The following is a 14,748-nucleotide window of genomic DNA, read 5'->3' on the forward strand; positions in this document are numbered from 1 at the left end:
AATTTGAACCTAGAGAGAAAGGGAAGGACCCCTCTGGCGCGAATGGCCTTTTCGCGCGAATGGGGCTGTCGCCCATACTAGCCCCTCTCGTCCGAACTCGTCTATTGCCCTAATTTCACCCTACACCTATAAGTAGGTGCACTACTCCACTCCTTCACTTGCTCATTTCACAAACACTCTCCAGAATGCTCTGAACTCTCCCTCTACGATCAGAAGCATTTTTGTATGTTTTCCTTCCATATCATTCATTTCTTTAACATATTTCTTACATTTTATTAGATTTCTTAAATTTTTCTTGCAAACCTTCTTGATTCAACACATCTCAAGGATGGTTTCCACTAGTTTGCTTGGGCAAACTGCTATCGGAGCATCACCATATGAGATTCAAGATCAAGATCGATAAAACTTTAAACATTTTACAACCTGATTCATACATTTCGTTCTAACTTCTGTAAAATCTTGATGGAATATGGAATACATCAGGCCCTCAACTCATTCCATAGTTAAGGGTTTGCATTAGGGTTAATTTCCACCGAGTATTGATCTGTTTCGGACAGATCTAACATACGTTTTTCGACAAAACAGTCACCAGTCACCCGAGAGGAGATTCCTTTCGCGCGACAGGGTGTTTCCTTTTGCACGAAAGGGACTGTTTTCGTAAGTTTTGTTTTCGATTTCGTTTTTGTTTTATATCAGTTCATCAATTATGAACCCCAAACAGTTTTCTAGCCACAAAGTGAGTTAACCCCGTCCAGCCTCTGACACTTAGTTCACTATTTCCATGTCGTGTTGGCACACCTGGGTTATCCTCACTTGGCTGTTTGTCCCTTTTACTTTCTGTTTTTCAATAGGTTTAACAACTATTCTACTGTTTATGTTTAATCAGTTTACGATCTGTTTTACACATTTTGAAACAGACCAGTCGCCCGAAAGGAAACCCCCATTCACACGAAAGGCCAATGCCCTTTCGCGCGAAAGGCCCTTTCTTCCGAAAGGTTCTGTTACTCGTTTTGTTCCGTATTTTTCTCGTATTTTACAATCTGATCCGAACCTCTTTCACATCAGAATACTTACACTTCTGTTACCCATTTCAGAGTGAACTCGGTGTTCCAAACCTCATCAAGTCAACTGTCGGTTTTCGTGGAACTCTACGCAAAACTGTGAGTATACTCGATCCCCTTTTCATTTTTAAACACTTTGGGTGCAACATGTACACTTATCTAAAAACACACAACACTATTAAACATGTTTATCAATCACACTCTATCCACAATTAAACATGAAACTTGTTATACTTGTTAATCTCATATGCTCTGTTTACATTGTGTCTATATGCTCATTAACTTTGCAAGCCTACCTTAACAATTATAGCGCTACAGGATTGACGCCCCGCCCGTATTCTTGTGGTATTGTTAAGTAAAACACATTACACCCTCATCGTTTCGACGATGTTGGGTAATCATGATTGCGTTAAACTCTGGTTTGACATATAGCTTACACCCATTCAGCATGTTAGTAACTTGTGTACATTTATCATGTTGGATATGAGCATAGTTAAAACATTTTCATATTATGCTATGTATTCAAACTTGTATACTCACTAACATATCTGTTGATCATTTTTTAATACATGTTGCAGGTTGATAAGCGATGATATGAAGAAACACAACTACGATGGACTTAGATACACGCCTAATGATAAACAATTATTTATGTTTCATGTATTTTGTTTGCTACAATTTGATTGTAATTGTCTTATTTGAACAATGTATTCAATTTAGTATTTATGGAATTTTGCTTAATTAATTATTGTCACAACTTAGTGTTATGATGCTATGAACAATCATGTTTTCGTTTCACTCCGATGTTTTCGCCATCGGTTGGGGTGTGACAGATTGGTATTAGAGTCATAACTATAGGGAATTAGGAAAAATAGGAATGTTTTTACATAGTCTATAGTTTAGGAACATATTCTTATTTGTTCTTTAAAACTACTTACATTCTATCTTATTTGCTTCTATCTGTTCTCCTTGGTCTTTAATATACATGCCTTTCCTAAGGCTAACACAATACACACTTGAAGACATGATGAAGACACTCTTATTTCACAATCGAAACGACTCACCAAAATAGGGGTGATTCCCACATTTGGTGATGGCTTTCAATCCGCTATACTTGTTATTTTGCACAAAATTTACCCTCAAGTTAGGAGTGACATCCATATCTTGATGAGAATTTCCAATTCATATTCTAGTGGACCCTTATCGTTCGATAAATACCAACCACACTAGGGTACGATGTTACCAAGTTAGGGGTGAAACCCGCATCTTGATAACTAGTCACACTCCTCGATTTTCAATCTCGCCAAAGTTTCGATTTTCCAATTGACTAGGGACGTGTAGTAACTGGAAGGACAAATACCGTTAATCGCTTCTCGACGAGAGTATTTGTCTATTAGGCCAAAGCACATTTCCCTAACTCGAAAGGACTTCGATTTACTTTGGATTAGTCTTAGTTACGTTCCGTGACATTCCGATTTTTCACGTTAATTCTCTTTTATGCTATCTCAATTTTAATGTGTTTTATATTAGATACGTTATTCATTTCAACGTTAGAGGCCCGAATCGCACTATCATCACAATCTAAAACAATAATAATCTCTCGTGAACAAATTAAATTTACAATGCCTTCATCATTATTTGTTATACAATGTGAACTCTTGTTATGCTATGTGAATTATGTGAAACATTTACATGTTATGTGATGCATCATGTGAAACAAACTAATTTTCCAAAACATTATGATCAAGTCTCATTCATTCCTCTATTTTGAATCTCCAGATGTCTTCCAGTCGTCTTTCGAATTCAACCAGGAAGTCCAAGAATGGTTCTAAGAAGAAGATGCTAGCTTTCATGGCAACCCAAAAAGTTATAGCCGTTTGAAAATGAATGAGGAAGTGAGTTTATGAGTCAAAAATATTGGATTTTCCTATTTTACCTCTTTCGCCACTTGTTCCCTTGTTGTTAGTTATGTGAACTCTATATTTGATGACCACTTAATCTCAACCGTTAATCATACAAATCAAAGGCCAAACTTCTTTCCTACACTTTTTTCCTCATACAATAAGATTACTCATAATAATAAATAGGTTTATAATTGTATTCGTAACCATATTAACCCCACTCTCAAGTTAATGTTACACTCAATTATGAAAAAAAATGAGCCATATTGTTCGATGATAGAGTTAATAAGGGACAAATGTGTATTCTATCCTCAAAACCAAATATGAGTTCAATAATGCCTCAAAACCAAATATGAGTTCAATAATGCTTGAAACATATTATACTATCCACCAAACCTAACTATTTTACAATACGATAGCAGTGTTTTGTTTGCTTGATATTATATTAGGAAATGGAAACAGATACGACTTGTGATATATTATAGAAAAATTGTGGGGATATATGTCCATTAATCAACTTCATTATAACAGTTACGTTTTACGTCTTTTTTTTTCCGAACGGTGACTTTCTTTTTGAGTGACCTAATGTCACACCGCCTAAACAGCGGTCCTAGCCAAGATCTGCCCAGACTATGTTGTCTTAACCGGGCCCGCGCTGGGTTGGTCAGACTTGGTTACGGCGTTCCCCCGAAAACCGTACTGCCTCCACACGAGATGCCTCGCTGAAGTAACAGCCGGATGAAAACCGGGGTGCGGCTCTGGATCGAACCCCCTTTGGTGGGTTTGTCACCATCATTGCCCAATATCTACCCCAAATATGATACAAGTGAGAATTGAACTTGAGTCTGCATTGAAAAACTCAAATCTCCTACCACTAGGCCACAAGTGAGGGGATAGTTACGTTTAACGTCTAATAGAGTATCTGTCGATGCAACATTTTTACTATGTATATATCTAATCTATAACCCTCATATGAATATTATATCAATAACGATATGCAACTACGCCTTGTGATAGTTTTCATCGTTTTCAATTATGATATTCAATATATTTAAAAAAAAGAAAAAACATTGTATTATTGTTCCTAACGCGACCTTACGTGAAATAATAACACTAGGCACATGTATGCGTCGAACCATGTAGTACGTTTAACACAATACTATGGTTTTTCTTATGTGTCATTAGCGTTTAAATTGTTATATCGACTTGTGGGCCTTTGTGTTGGAGTTGTATAATCTTGTTTTGAGCAGTGTAGTAGTGTACGTATTTACGATAGTAAATTATGAATCTATAATATCTCACATGTTCTCATTTTTATCATCATCAAAATAGGTGAAGTATACTTGGGCATGTATATCAATACAAGATTTAATTACAAAAAATTGTGGTTTTTTGATATTAATTGAACCATCACAACTCAATTAATCCTAACGAGTTTAAGCCCGATTACACATCAACCCCCCCCCCCCCTCCTACAAACTCAAAAAACACCAACAAGCGAGTCTCTAGGTCTCCTCTCTCACGTAAACTTGTTTGATCTCATCATTTCGTAAAACGAGTATCTCTCCTCCGTAGCACGTCCTATATTTTCCACATCACACTCTCTCTTCTCAAAAATCATGGTTACACACTTCTACTGGGGTCCTCTAAGGTGTATATTTTGGATGGAGAGATCTTTCATATTCAACGTACCAAGACATAAGTGCTTATTGGTCGTAATTATCATATGACTGAAATTAACTTAGCATGCCGACAAGATTAAAATGGGGGCTTACTTTGAGTCCACTCAAATCTATCACCTTCAAGCAAATATAATTAATACTTTAATAAACTAAACACTAGAGGATAATATTAAGTGAGACATTGTAATATTTTATGACTTCATGTTATATGATTGAAAGTGGGTTGAACAAAAATAATAAAAGCATGTTGGTTTAAATTAAATATATCTATCATAAAAGTGTAACAACCATTATTTTTTATACGCATTACATAGACACATACTTTCAAGTTAATATAATATCTATATCTATTAAATGAGAAGTATATATTCATGTGAAGCTTTAACGTTTTAGAAGTTGGCTTGTGAAAACAATTAAAAATTCCTCAACTCCTACCGCCTTTTTGTATTAATATATCCATACGACCAAAAACACATATTGGTATGTTAAATTAAAAATGGTCCATGTAATTTTGTAGTTTCTAAATGATTGAAACATATCTTTATTAATTATTATAAAGTTTTTTTATAACAGCCAACAGAAAATTTATTGATATCTAGCAAGGCACTAAAGTACAAAATACAAAACCAATTTTAGCGATTTACACAAAATCATATAAATAGCTTTAACATTTAAGAACATTATTTTGAAAGATTAAGTATAGGCTACAATAAGTTGAATAAGTTTAATGTATTGTAAATATGTATGAGATTCAAGTGACATCTTCCTATATAATAAAGCAATCTTAAAAATCTGAGATGTCACAATTCTAAGTCCCCCTTATTTTAATCCCATGTGTCAAAATTCTAGCCAGCCCACATCATACTTTCCTAGGTGTAATTATGTGAGATTTTTCAATTTTTATGTATTATTAATTGTTTCAAACATGCTGAAATGTTTGGGCGGGCCAAATTAGGGGGTTCAAATTTTCATTCAAATTTCAAATTGCATTCATTTAAATCACGTGTCTCTCTCTCTCTGAAAAGCCCTTTTGTTTCTCTCTTCCCCCTTCTCCCTCCTTCATTCTCTCGAAACCCTAAAATCGATAGCCGCTCCCCTCCCTTTTGCACACACAAGCCAGTTACTTATAATTGTTTCTATACAAGATGATAAGGATGCATCTGAGACAAAAGCTAATGTGGAACCAACCTCTAAAGCAGAGAAAGGGAGTTGTGATGATGACAGTGACGACTTAGAAAAAGATGATAGGTGGCAGACGACAGTGGGGCTTCAACTAAGAGGAAGATGGTGATGGTGATGGTGATGTTGGTCTGAAGAGGAATGATGACGGAGAGATGGGTTGATTTAGGGTTTATCCTACGGTGGTTCAAAGTAACGACGACGGTAGTCTTAGCGGAGGCTAAGATTCTACCAGATCTAAAGCGTCGATGATGACATGATATAGTTAGGCTTCCGGTTTCAGGGTTATGTGTCTTTGATCTGTCTGATTCCAACAAACCTGATAACAGTGATGATGACAATATCTCCGGTAAGTTCTTCTTAATTTGAAGAACTTGAACATCTTTGTAGTTAAATGCATAAATGGTTGTGCTAACTGATATGATTTATTGTTTGATCATGCTAGGATTGGATGTGATTTAGTATTGCCTTTTTGACACACTTTTCGTGGGACAGGAGGCGACCTATTTGGTGCAACGACTAAGATGTGGGCATGGGAAGATGGTTCTAATTCCTTAGCCATGGCTAAGCAAAGAAGTAAGATCAATAAGTTTTAACTCTCGAACATGCCTCTTTTTGTTAAATTCTTAAGTGAAATTTTGGTTTTGTTGTAGCAAGGGCTAACTTTGGGTTCCTAGAAAAGCTTGGAGTTGATAGATGGTGTTTTCATGATAGAGATATTTCCCCTCATGGTGAAAGATTAGAGGTAACTATCAGAAGTTGTTAATTACAAGTTGTATGATCAATTTGTTAAATTACTATTGCTCAATTAGTTGTTTGTTATCTTTGTAGGAATCTGTGAATGCGATTTAGGATCGATTTCGACTCCCGAACGATTGCGAAGAACACGTACGACGTGCGGAATCCGTGCACGTGTGTGGATCGAACACAAGAACGTAATTAACAATGATTCTATTCAATGATTTGACAATGTTTACACCACGAATCACCTTGAATACTAGTTTCTCTCTCTAGAAGCACTAGTCTTCAAATGTTGCAAAAGTTCTAAAATGACTCAAAACACTCCTATATATAGGGTTTTCATAAGGAAGATTTCCTTATTTACAATAATGCCATTACCCTATATTTAATACTATAAAACCATGTTTTGATCAGTTTTCTCCTACGATTGGATTGACGGAAGTGATAGACATTATGCACTCACAGACTCCCCCTTGGATATTATTGTAGTCAATCTCGTAGCTTTCTGTCTTCTCTCTCTCTCTCTGACTCTTCATAAAGGCTTTGACATTTTCAGCAACCTTCCTTATGTATTCAGAAAAAGGAGGAAGCTAAGCCCAAGGTATGTTAGACCTTTTGAGATTATCAAAAGAATAGGACCAGTAGCTTATCAACTACAATTTCCAGAAGAAATGGCAGGAATATATGATGTGTTCCATGTATGTAATCTCAAGAAATGCTTAGCAGACGAATCACTGGAAGTACCTCTTCAGGACATAAAGGTAAATGAGAAGCTTAAGTTTGTAGAGAAACCACCACAGATTGAAGATAGAAAGATCAAGAATCTCAAGCACAAGAAATTAGTTCTGGTCAAAGTAAAATGGGATTCAAAGAGAGGACCAGAATACACATGGGAACTCGAGTCAGAAATGCAACGAAAATATCCGCACCTATTCCAGTGAATCTCGAGGACGAGATTTAAAACAAGGTGGGGAGGATATAACAACCCTAAAAAATACCCCTAAACGCTCTAATTATACCCCGAATACACGTAAAAGGACCTGAATAACCTTAATTTCAACAAAAATCAAATAAAACAAAATTCTTGGGTTGCTCGCAGGCCGAGACAGGGTCATCCCTGTGGTTCGCAACGTGCTCCGTGGCACGACACACGGCGAGGCTAGGCTGGTGAGTAACCAGACCTAGCCGTAACTAGGCTTTTCTCGCGGGCCGTGAAGGGAGTAGACGAGGCTCTCGCGGGGCGCGAGAGACCTCTGTTTCAACCTATAAAGTGAGGCCATCGGCCTCAGTCTTCCTCGTTCAATTTTGTTTTCTCTCTCAGACTTCTAGTAGGCGAAAATTATCGGGTATTATACCCCCGAAACATGAAGCTCTGCCTCGTTGTAAGTATTTTAACCCCCAATCACTAATTCGTTACCCAACCCGATTGATCTAGGACCCCGTAACGCATGTCGAGGCTCTGCCTGACTAAGTTCGTTGGAGTTCTGTCTCGTGTTGTATGGCTAATGTGATTTGGGTTATCTTACTAAGACGTGTGCATTGTTTATTTTTAATAGAAAATAATCAGGAAGCTATAGAAACACCTAAGTCTACAACGTGAGTCATTATCTTTTTCTACCAAACTGTTTTTACAAAACCTCAAATATTTTCAGTTATACTTACAGTGATTGAGTCTATGTATTCTACAATTGCTGCCGGTATTATGGGGTTTTGTATACATTACTTGATAAGCGTCATCATTGGATAACGGGTTAGCCAATGTGTGATATGACCATAGCCACAAATCCGGTCGAGTGGCAAGTATTGAATGAGTATATTGGTAGATATAAACATTGTAATCGCTCTCAATACTGTAAAGTTATAAAAGCTTGTTTTGATTAAACGGGATGCACTCACCATTATTTCTTGCTGATAAAATCTTTTTAAAACGCGTTTCAGGTAACTTAATTTGAAGCTATAAGAAGCTAGCTATGGAGCACTGAAGGCTTAAAGAAGTGGCTATAAAAGTTACCTAAATAAAAGTTTATGTTTTCAATAATTAAGATTTATCCCTACAAATGTATTGTAACGGTTATATTATGTGTATGCATTCATATGAAGAAACTAACGGTTATATTATGTGTAAGGTAAGCATAACTGCTTGGAAAGGATGATCCGTGAATGCGGTCTAGAACCGGCATCAAGGCAAGCGATAAGACAAATGGACCCCAGGTGCGTAAATTTAACGTGTGGGCATATGAAGTGGTATAATTAAGCGAGTGAAAGAAAAGTTTAAAGGAAATATAATAGTGATATGGCTCGGAAGTTTTGAAAATGATACACGTGCCGAAACTTAATTCTTCGGACATAAGGTGGCGATTACACGAAGACACGAAACTAGTATGTGGATTGTGTACCTGGCCAGTACACAAGAAACATATGACGTTCGTGAGACCGTGATAATTGCTACAGGTATGTCCGTTAGAATTAGGTAGTAGGTGGACGTGAGGGTGAAGGAAACGTAAGACTTTCAGGAATGAAAGTACGAATGATATGTTAGAATCCGCAAGACGGATTCGAAGCATGAAAAGAATGAAAGTATGAATGATATGTTAGAATCCGCGAGACGGATTTGAAGCATGAAAGTAATGAAGTATGAATGACCTGTTTGAATCCGCGAGACGGATTCAAGGAATGAAAGGCATGAATGGAATGTCTGAATCCGTAAAGCGGATTCAAGGAAATGAAATGTAGAAATGATATGTCTGAATCCGCGAGACGAATTCAACACATGTAAGGAATGAAAGATGTGAATGATATGTTTGAAATCCGTTAGATGGATTCAAATCATAGAAGGAAGAAGAGGTATGAATGGTACGTTTGGAACCGCTGGACGGATTTAAAAATATAAAAAGGATGAAATTAGCCCATATCAGAATATGCCGATAGTTTGACCTTGGTCGCGTCAAACGATTCATATGAGTAAATATGAAGTAATTGAATGAAAGAATGACCGTAATTGGCATGCAAACCGAAATTTTAAAACAAAAGAAAAAAGTTTCGAACAAGCTATGTGTTAAATGTGTTAGAAATCGACTCTTAGGAGTCATAATAAATGACGGGCTACGACCCAGACAATAAATTAAGTATGAGCAAAAAGGATAAGTTTTGCTAACAATACCGAAATGATGTAGTGAATGTTTTTGCAAGTAAGCATGAATTGAAAGAAGTACGACGTGTGCCTCAATACTTATACAATAATTAAGAAATGTCAGTTAAGCTTTGAAAAGTCAAATGAAGGTTGACGAAATAAGTAACTAGAATAAAAGAATTTCGTGTGATAAATGAAATGTGCTAACTGTTAAAATTGTTGATGATAATGTTAGAACCCTTGATGTGATGAAACCAATCAAATTGGTGGAAGGATGTGTACGATTGGAAGGATGTGTACATGGATGAATGAAATCTAGCCTGGTACAGCTAGCACTCGTGAAGAATGTGGACAGATCTGATTTACGGATCGCTGAAGTATGGAAGGAAATCGAGGTAAGTAAAATGCTTTAAATTATGTCAGATAAGTATGAATTAGTAAATTGAAAACGCCCTACAAAATGCATGGTGGAATGAGTACGGTATAGTACGGAATGTTTGATTCCTAATAGTTGACATAAGAAGAAAACTATGTCATTAAGGAATGAATCTCAAAGGTTTTAAGTGAAAATTTCGAGAATTGGTTAAACTCTCGTATAATGAATTTGCGTGACACGTGGGATTATGCAAATTAAATAATGTATGAAACGAGAGGAATAGTAACGTAGAATGAATAAAGTGAATTGAAGGTAACGTAAGAGTATGTATGGCACGGATAACTATAGAAAATGAATAATGATGTTAACTTTGGAGTCAAGCACGGATGCATGACTATAAAATAGTAACTTCGTTGTGATAACGAAACAAAATCAAATATTATGTAATATATGAATAGAATATGATCCTAAAGGATGAGATGAAGGTATTAGAATTGTTATAAATGAATCATATGAAAGTAAGTATTATTATAAGTTTGAATGAATATGTACATTGAACTGTTACTAAACGGTCAAGGAAATGAGAAGGTTACGTGGAAATATGGCATGGAAAGTATAGACTTGTTAGGAAGAAGTCAATCGTATAAATAATTACGAAATGAGATAGTATGATTACTGATTACCTATAATTATGATGTGATCATAAAGTCAAACATAGATATATGTATGTGTAAATGGAAGTGAGAAAGGTTTCGGGGACGAAACCTTATTTAAGGGGGGTAGATTTGTAACACCCCAAAACCCGAATGTTTATATTCGGTAAATGTTCTGATATGGTATATCATGAAATAAACAACTAGGCTATTTAACCTAGTTAGGAATGTAGTAAAAAGCAATTAAAGGATGATAGCTGTGCCAATATTATTTAGTGGCAAACTTGAGGGACTAAAGTGGGGCAAAGTAAAAGTTGAATTTAATATATGAAAAACACACACAAACACACAAATCGTGTGTGTTCTAGAGAGAGCAGGAGCTCTCATGAAGCCAAAACCCTAACTTCATCTAATCCATCAAATTGGAAGGCTAAACGAAGCTCAAATTCATAACCGAGCATGGATTAATGATCATCTTCACAAGGGGATCGTAAGGTATGTCTTAAAAGTTAGATTGGTGATCCTTCACGAAGTGGGTTATGATGTAAATTGCGAATTTGTATGAAATTGAGAACGGGTGTGTGTTAGAATCATCATATAGAACATAGATTATGCATAGTTTAGGTTAATTTGATGTTTAATGGTGAAACCCGTTTGTTATGGTGAAGATGATGACATGGGTAAATCATCTATGTCTAAATTCTTGCTTAACATTGATGTATTTTGATATGTATGGTAGATTCTTGTTAGAGGAATTGAAAGAAATGTGATACTAGTATGTTTGATGTTATGCATGAATGATCCATGTTGATTAGAAGGATAATTTGATGATTTATGTATGAGTTTAGAAGAATATGCATGAATTGGTTGTACATTATGCATAAATTGTGGTATGCACACCAAGTGTTTGATGAAATGCTTAAGTGACAATTATATGTGGAAATATATGCAAGTTGTGGGTAAATATGTATAGAAAGTGATAATGATGTAATTGTTAGCTAACTAATATGTGAAGTGTGACCACCTTTTCCAGCCAGATAGCGATGGGTTTTTATCCCATTTATTTATTATAAAAGTTTGGTGTTTTAAAACTCTGAGATTTATTTCCTAACTACGATCCTGATGTTTTAATTCCACTGCCAAATTAATAAACACCGATACCACTCGCTCTATGTCTCACGGCGCCCACTTCCGGGGTAGGGGTCGGGGGCTGCGACATCACATTCTAAATGAAAAGAAGTTCGAGAGGCAACACGAGGTAGTAAGAATAGACGTGGAATTGGGTTTTGGTGTTTTAAAGTCAAAATGGGGTATACTTAATTGACCTACTTGTGCTAAGACTGTGGAAAAGATTAGGTATGTCGTATAAACATGCATTATTTTACATAACATGATATTAAAAGACGACGGAAACGCGTAGCATCGTTGCACATTCAGGATCCCCCAGTCGAGGCCGTTTACAATGCTACTGTTTTAAACGAGCTGATGGATAAAATTACGCATTGGAGACTAAAACATGATCTTATGGAGCATCTTGGAGGACTAGATTTACCCTACCTACGGTATGGATTTTGATACACATGTTTATAGTGATGCATCAAACCTATTATAACGGTGTATCAAATCCTTCTATCATTTTGTAGAGGGTTTTTTTTAACAATTAAAAAATAACAAATGAGGTTTACATTCTAAAATAACAAATAAAAGCAACTTCTAATTAATTATTATTATTATTATTATTATTTTATTTAACGTATACAAAAATCATGTCCGGTAATAGTATTCTCATTGTACTGGTTGAGTTGGGCGGCCACATGCCAGCCATATATTTTTTTTTTTGTCAAATTATAATTTTGCCTCGTTTATATTTATAGTCATGCATGACACTCCCCTATTGGCCTAACAAATTTACGATTTTATCCCGTTTTAAAATTACGCTTTTACCATCAGTTCAAAATTATGTTTTTACCCTCACTTAAAAATAAATTTACGCTTTTGCTCCCAGCTAAAAATTTTCAATTTTGCCCTCAGTTTAACATTACGATTTTGCCTCGTTTAAATTTACAGTTTTGCCATTAGGTTTTTTTCCTTATAATAACGATTTTGCCATCGGTTCAAAATTATTTTTTTACCGTCATTTAAAAATAAATTTACGCTTTTGCTCCTACCTAAAAATTTCAATTTTGCCCTCGGTTCAAAATTACAATTTTGCCTCGTTCAAATTTACAATTTTGCTGTTAGTTTTTTTCTCACACAGCCAAGTTACGACTTTGCACTCAACCCCATTGGTCCATTTAATTTACGATTTTATCCCTGAAACAAAATTATGATTTCCCCATCTGTTCAAAGTTACGTTTTCCCCATCGTTTTAGTTTTTCTAGCAAAAGTATAAAAGTTTTTTGTTTTAATTGGTTGGCTAGATTTATTTTTTTTCGTCTAAAGGAGCTGCCTAACACTCGCTCACTAGTCCTGAAAAATTACAGTTTTGCCCTGAGCCCAAAATTACGGTCTTATTATCGTTTTAGTTTTTTTCCTAGCAAAATTATAGTAGTGTTTTTTTAATTGATTGAAAACTATTCGGCCATCGCCCCGCAACGCGGGCGGGAAGTATCACCTTGTCATTGGTTCAAATGGGTGGCGAGCAATACCCATTGGACCAACCAATTTATTATTTTATATCCATTTTAAAATTACATTTTTGCCCCGAGTTAAAAATACGATTTTGCCTCAACTTCAAAATACGTTTACCCTTTTGCCCCGAGCTAAAAAATACGTCGCCCTCGGTAAAAAATTACGCTTTTACCCTCAGCCAAAATTACGTTTTTCGCCCCAGTTCAAAATAAAATTTTGTTTTTCCCCGCGACTCAAAATTACGAATTTACACCAGTTTATTATTTTTTACCTACTTTAAAATTACGGTTTTGCACACAGTTTAAAATTACGTGTTTGCCCCCAGTTCAAAATAAATTTATGTTTTTGCTCCCAGCTAAAATTTACGAATTTCCACTCGGTTCAAAATTACGATAGCACCCTCAATTCAAAATTACATTTTTGCCCCCAGTGCAAAATGAAAATATGGTTTCCCCTAGCTAAAAGTTAGGATTTTACTCTCGGAAAAAAAATGATTTTTTCCCTCAAGTAAAAATAAAAATATGACTTTATCACCAGCTAAAAATTGTGTCAAAGAGTTGCCTAACACTCTTTTTACTTTTTATTTCTAACAAAACTATAATACTGTTTTTTTAATTGGTTGACAATTATTCGGTCATCGCCCTACAACGCAGGCAGGGCATCACCTAGTTCAATACAGAAGACAATATCGATACAAGATAGAATATCAGTACAGCATAAATATTGTCAAATGCATGAGATAGAAGTCAAATACAAGGTCGCTCAAGTCAAATGGAATACGTTAAGAATAAAACAAGTTTCATAAAATCAAAAAAGTACTAAAAAAAATCTTATAGGACAAATGAAATGATATGAAAATTTAAAAAAAAAATAATTTAGTGTCTATAAAAATATAATATTGGAAAAATAGTCCATTAAGGGGAGTCTTCTAACACATTTTATGGCATTTAATTTGCAATTTATACACTACTATTATTAAATAGCATTTAGGACATTTGTCTCATTTCTCCATTCAACAACCATACTAAGCTGTCGGCAAAGATTTTCAAATCATGTTCAACTTTGTGTTTTCTAATATGTTAATTGTTAGAGCATTCACATCCATTCCACCATATATTCATCCTAAATTACATTAAGAAGACGTTTGGTTTGCAGGAATTTAAGAGAATTGGAATTTGAATTCCATCTCTTAAGATGTTTGGTTCACAGAATTTGATGAATTGGAATCCCAATTCCAACCTTCGTGTGTTTGGTTGATAATGGAATTAGAATTGGAATTAGCCATGAATTCCTTCAAATTCCTTTAACTAAAGGAATTCAAAATCCTTCATATATGTGAAGGAATTAAAGTAAATTCATTGAAATTTTCGATCGTTTCGAACCGCGCCGTTTCA

Source organism: Helianthus annuus, chromosome 15 (genome assembly GCF_002127325.2).
Source record: "Helianthus annuus cultivar XRQ/B chromosome 15, HanXRQr2.0-SUNRISE, whole genome shotgun sequence".
Lineage (NCBI taxonomy): Eukaryota > Viridiplantae > Streptophyta > Magnoliopsida > Asterales > Asteraceae > Helianthus > Helianthus annuus.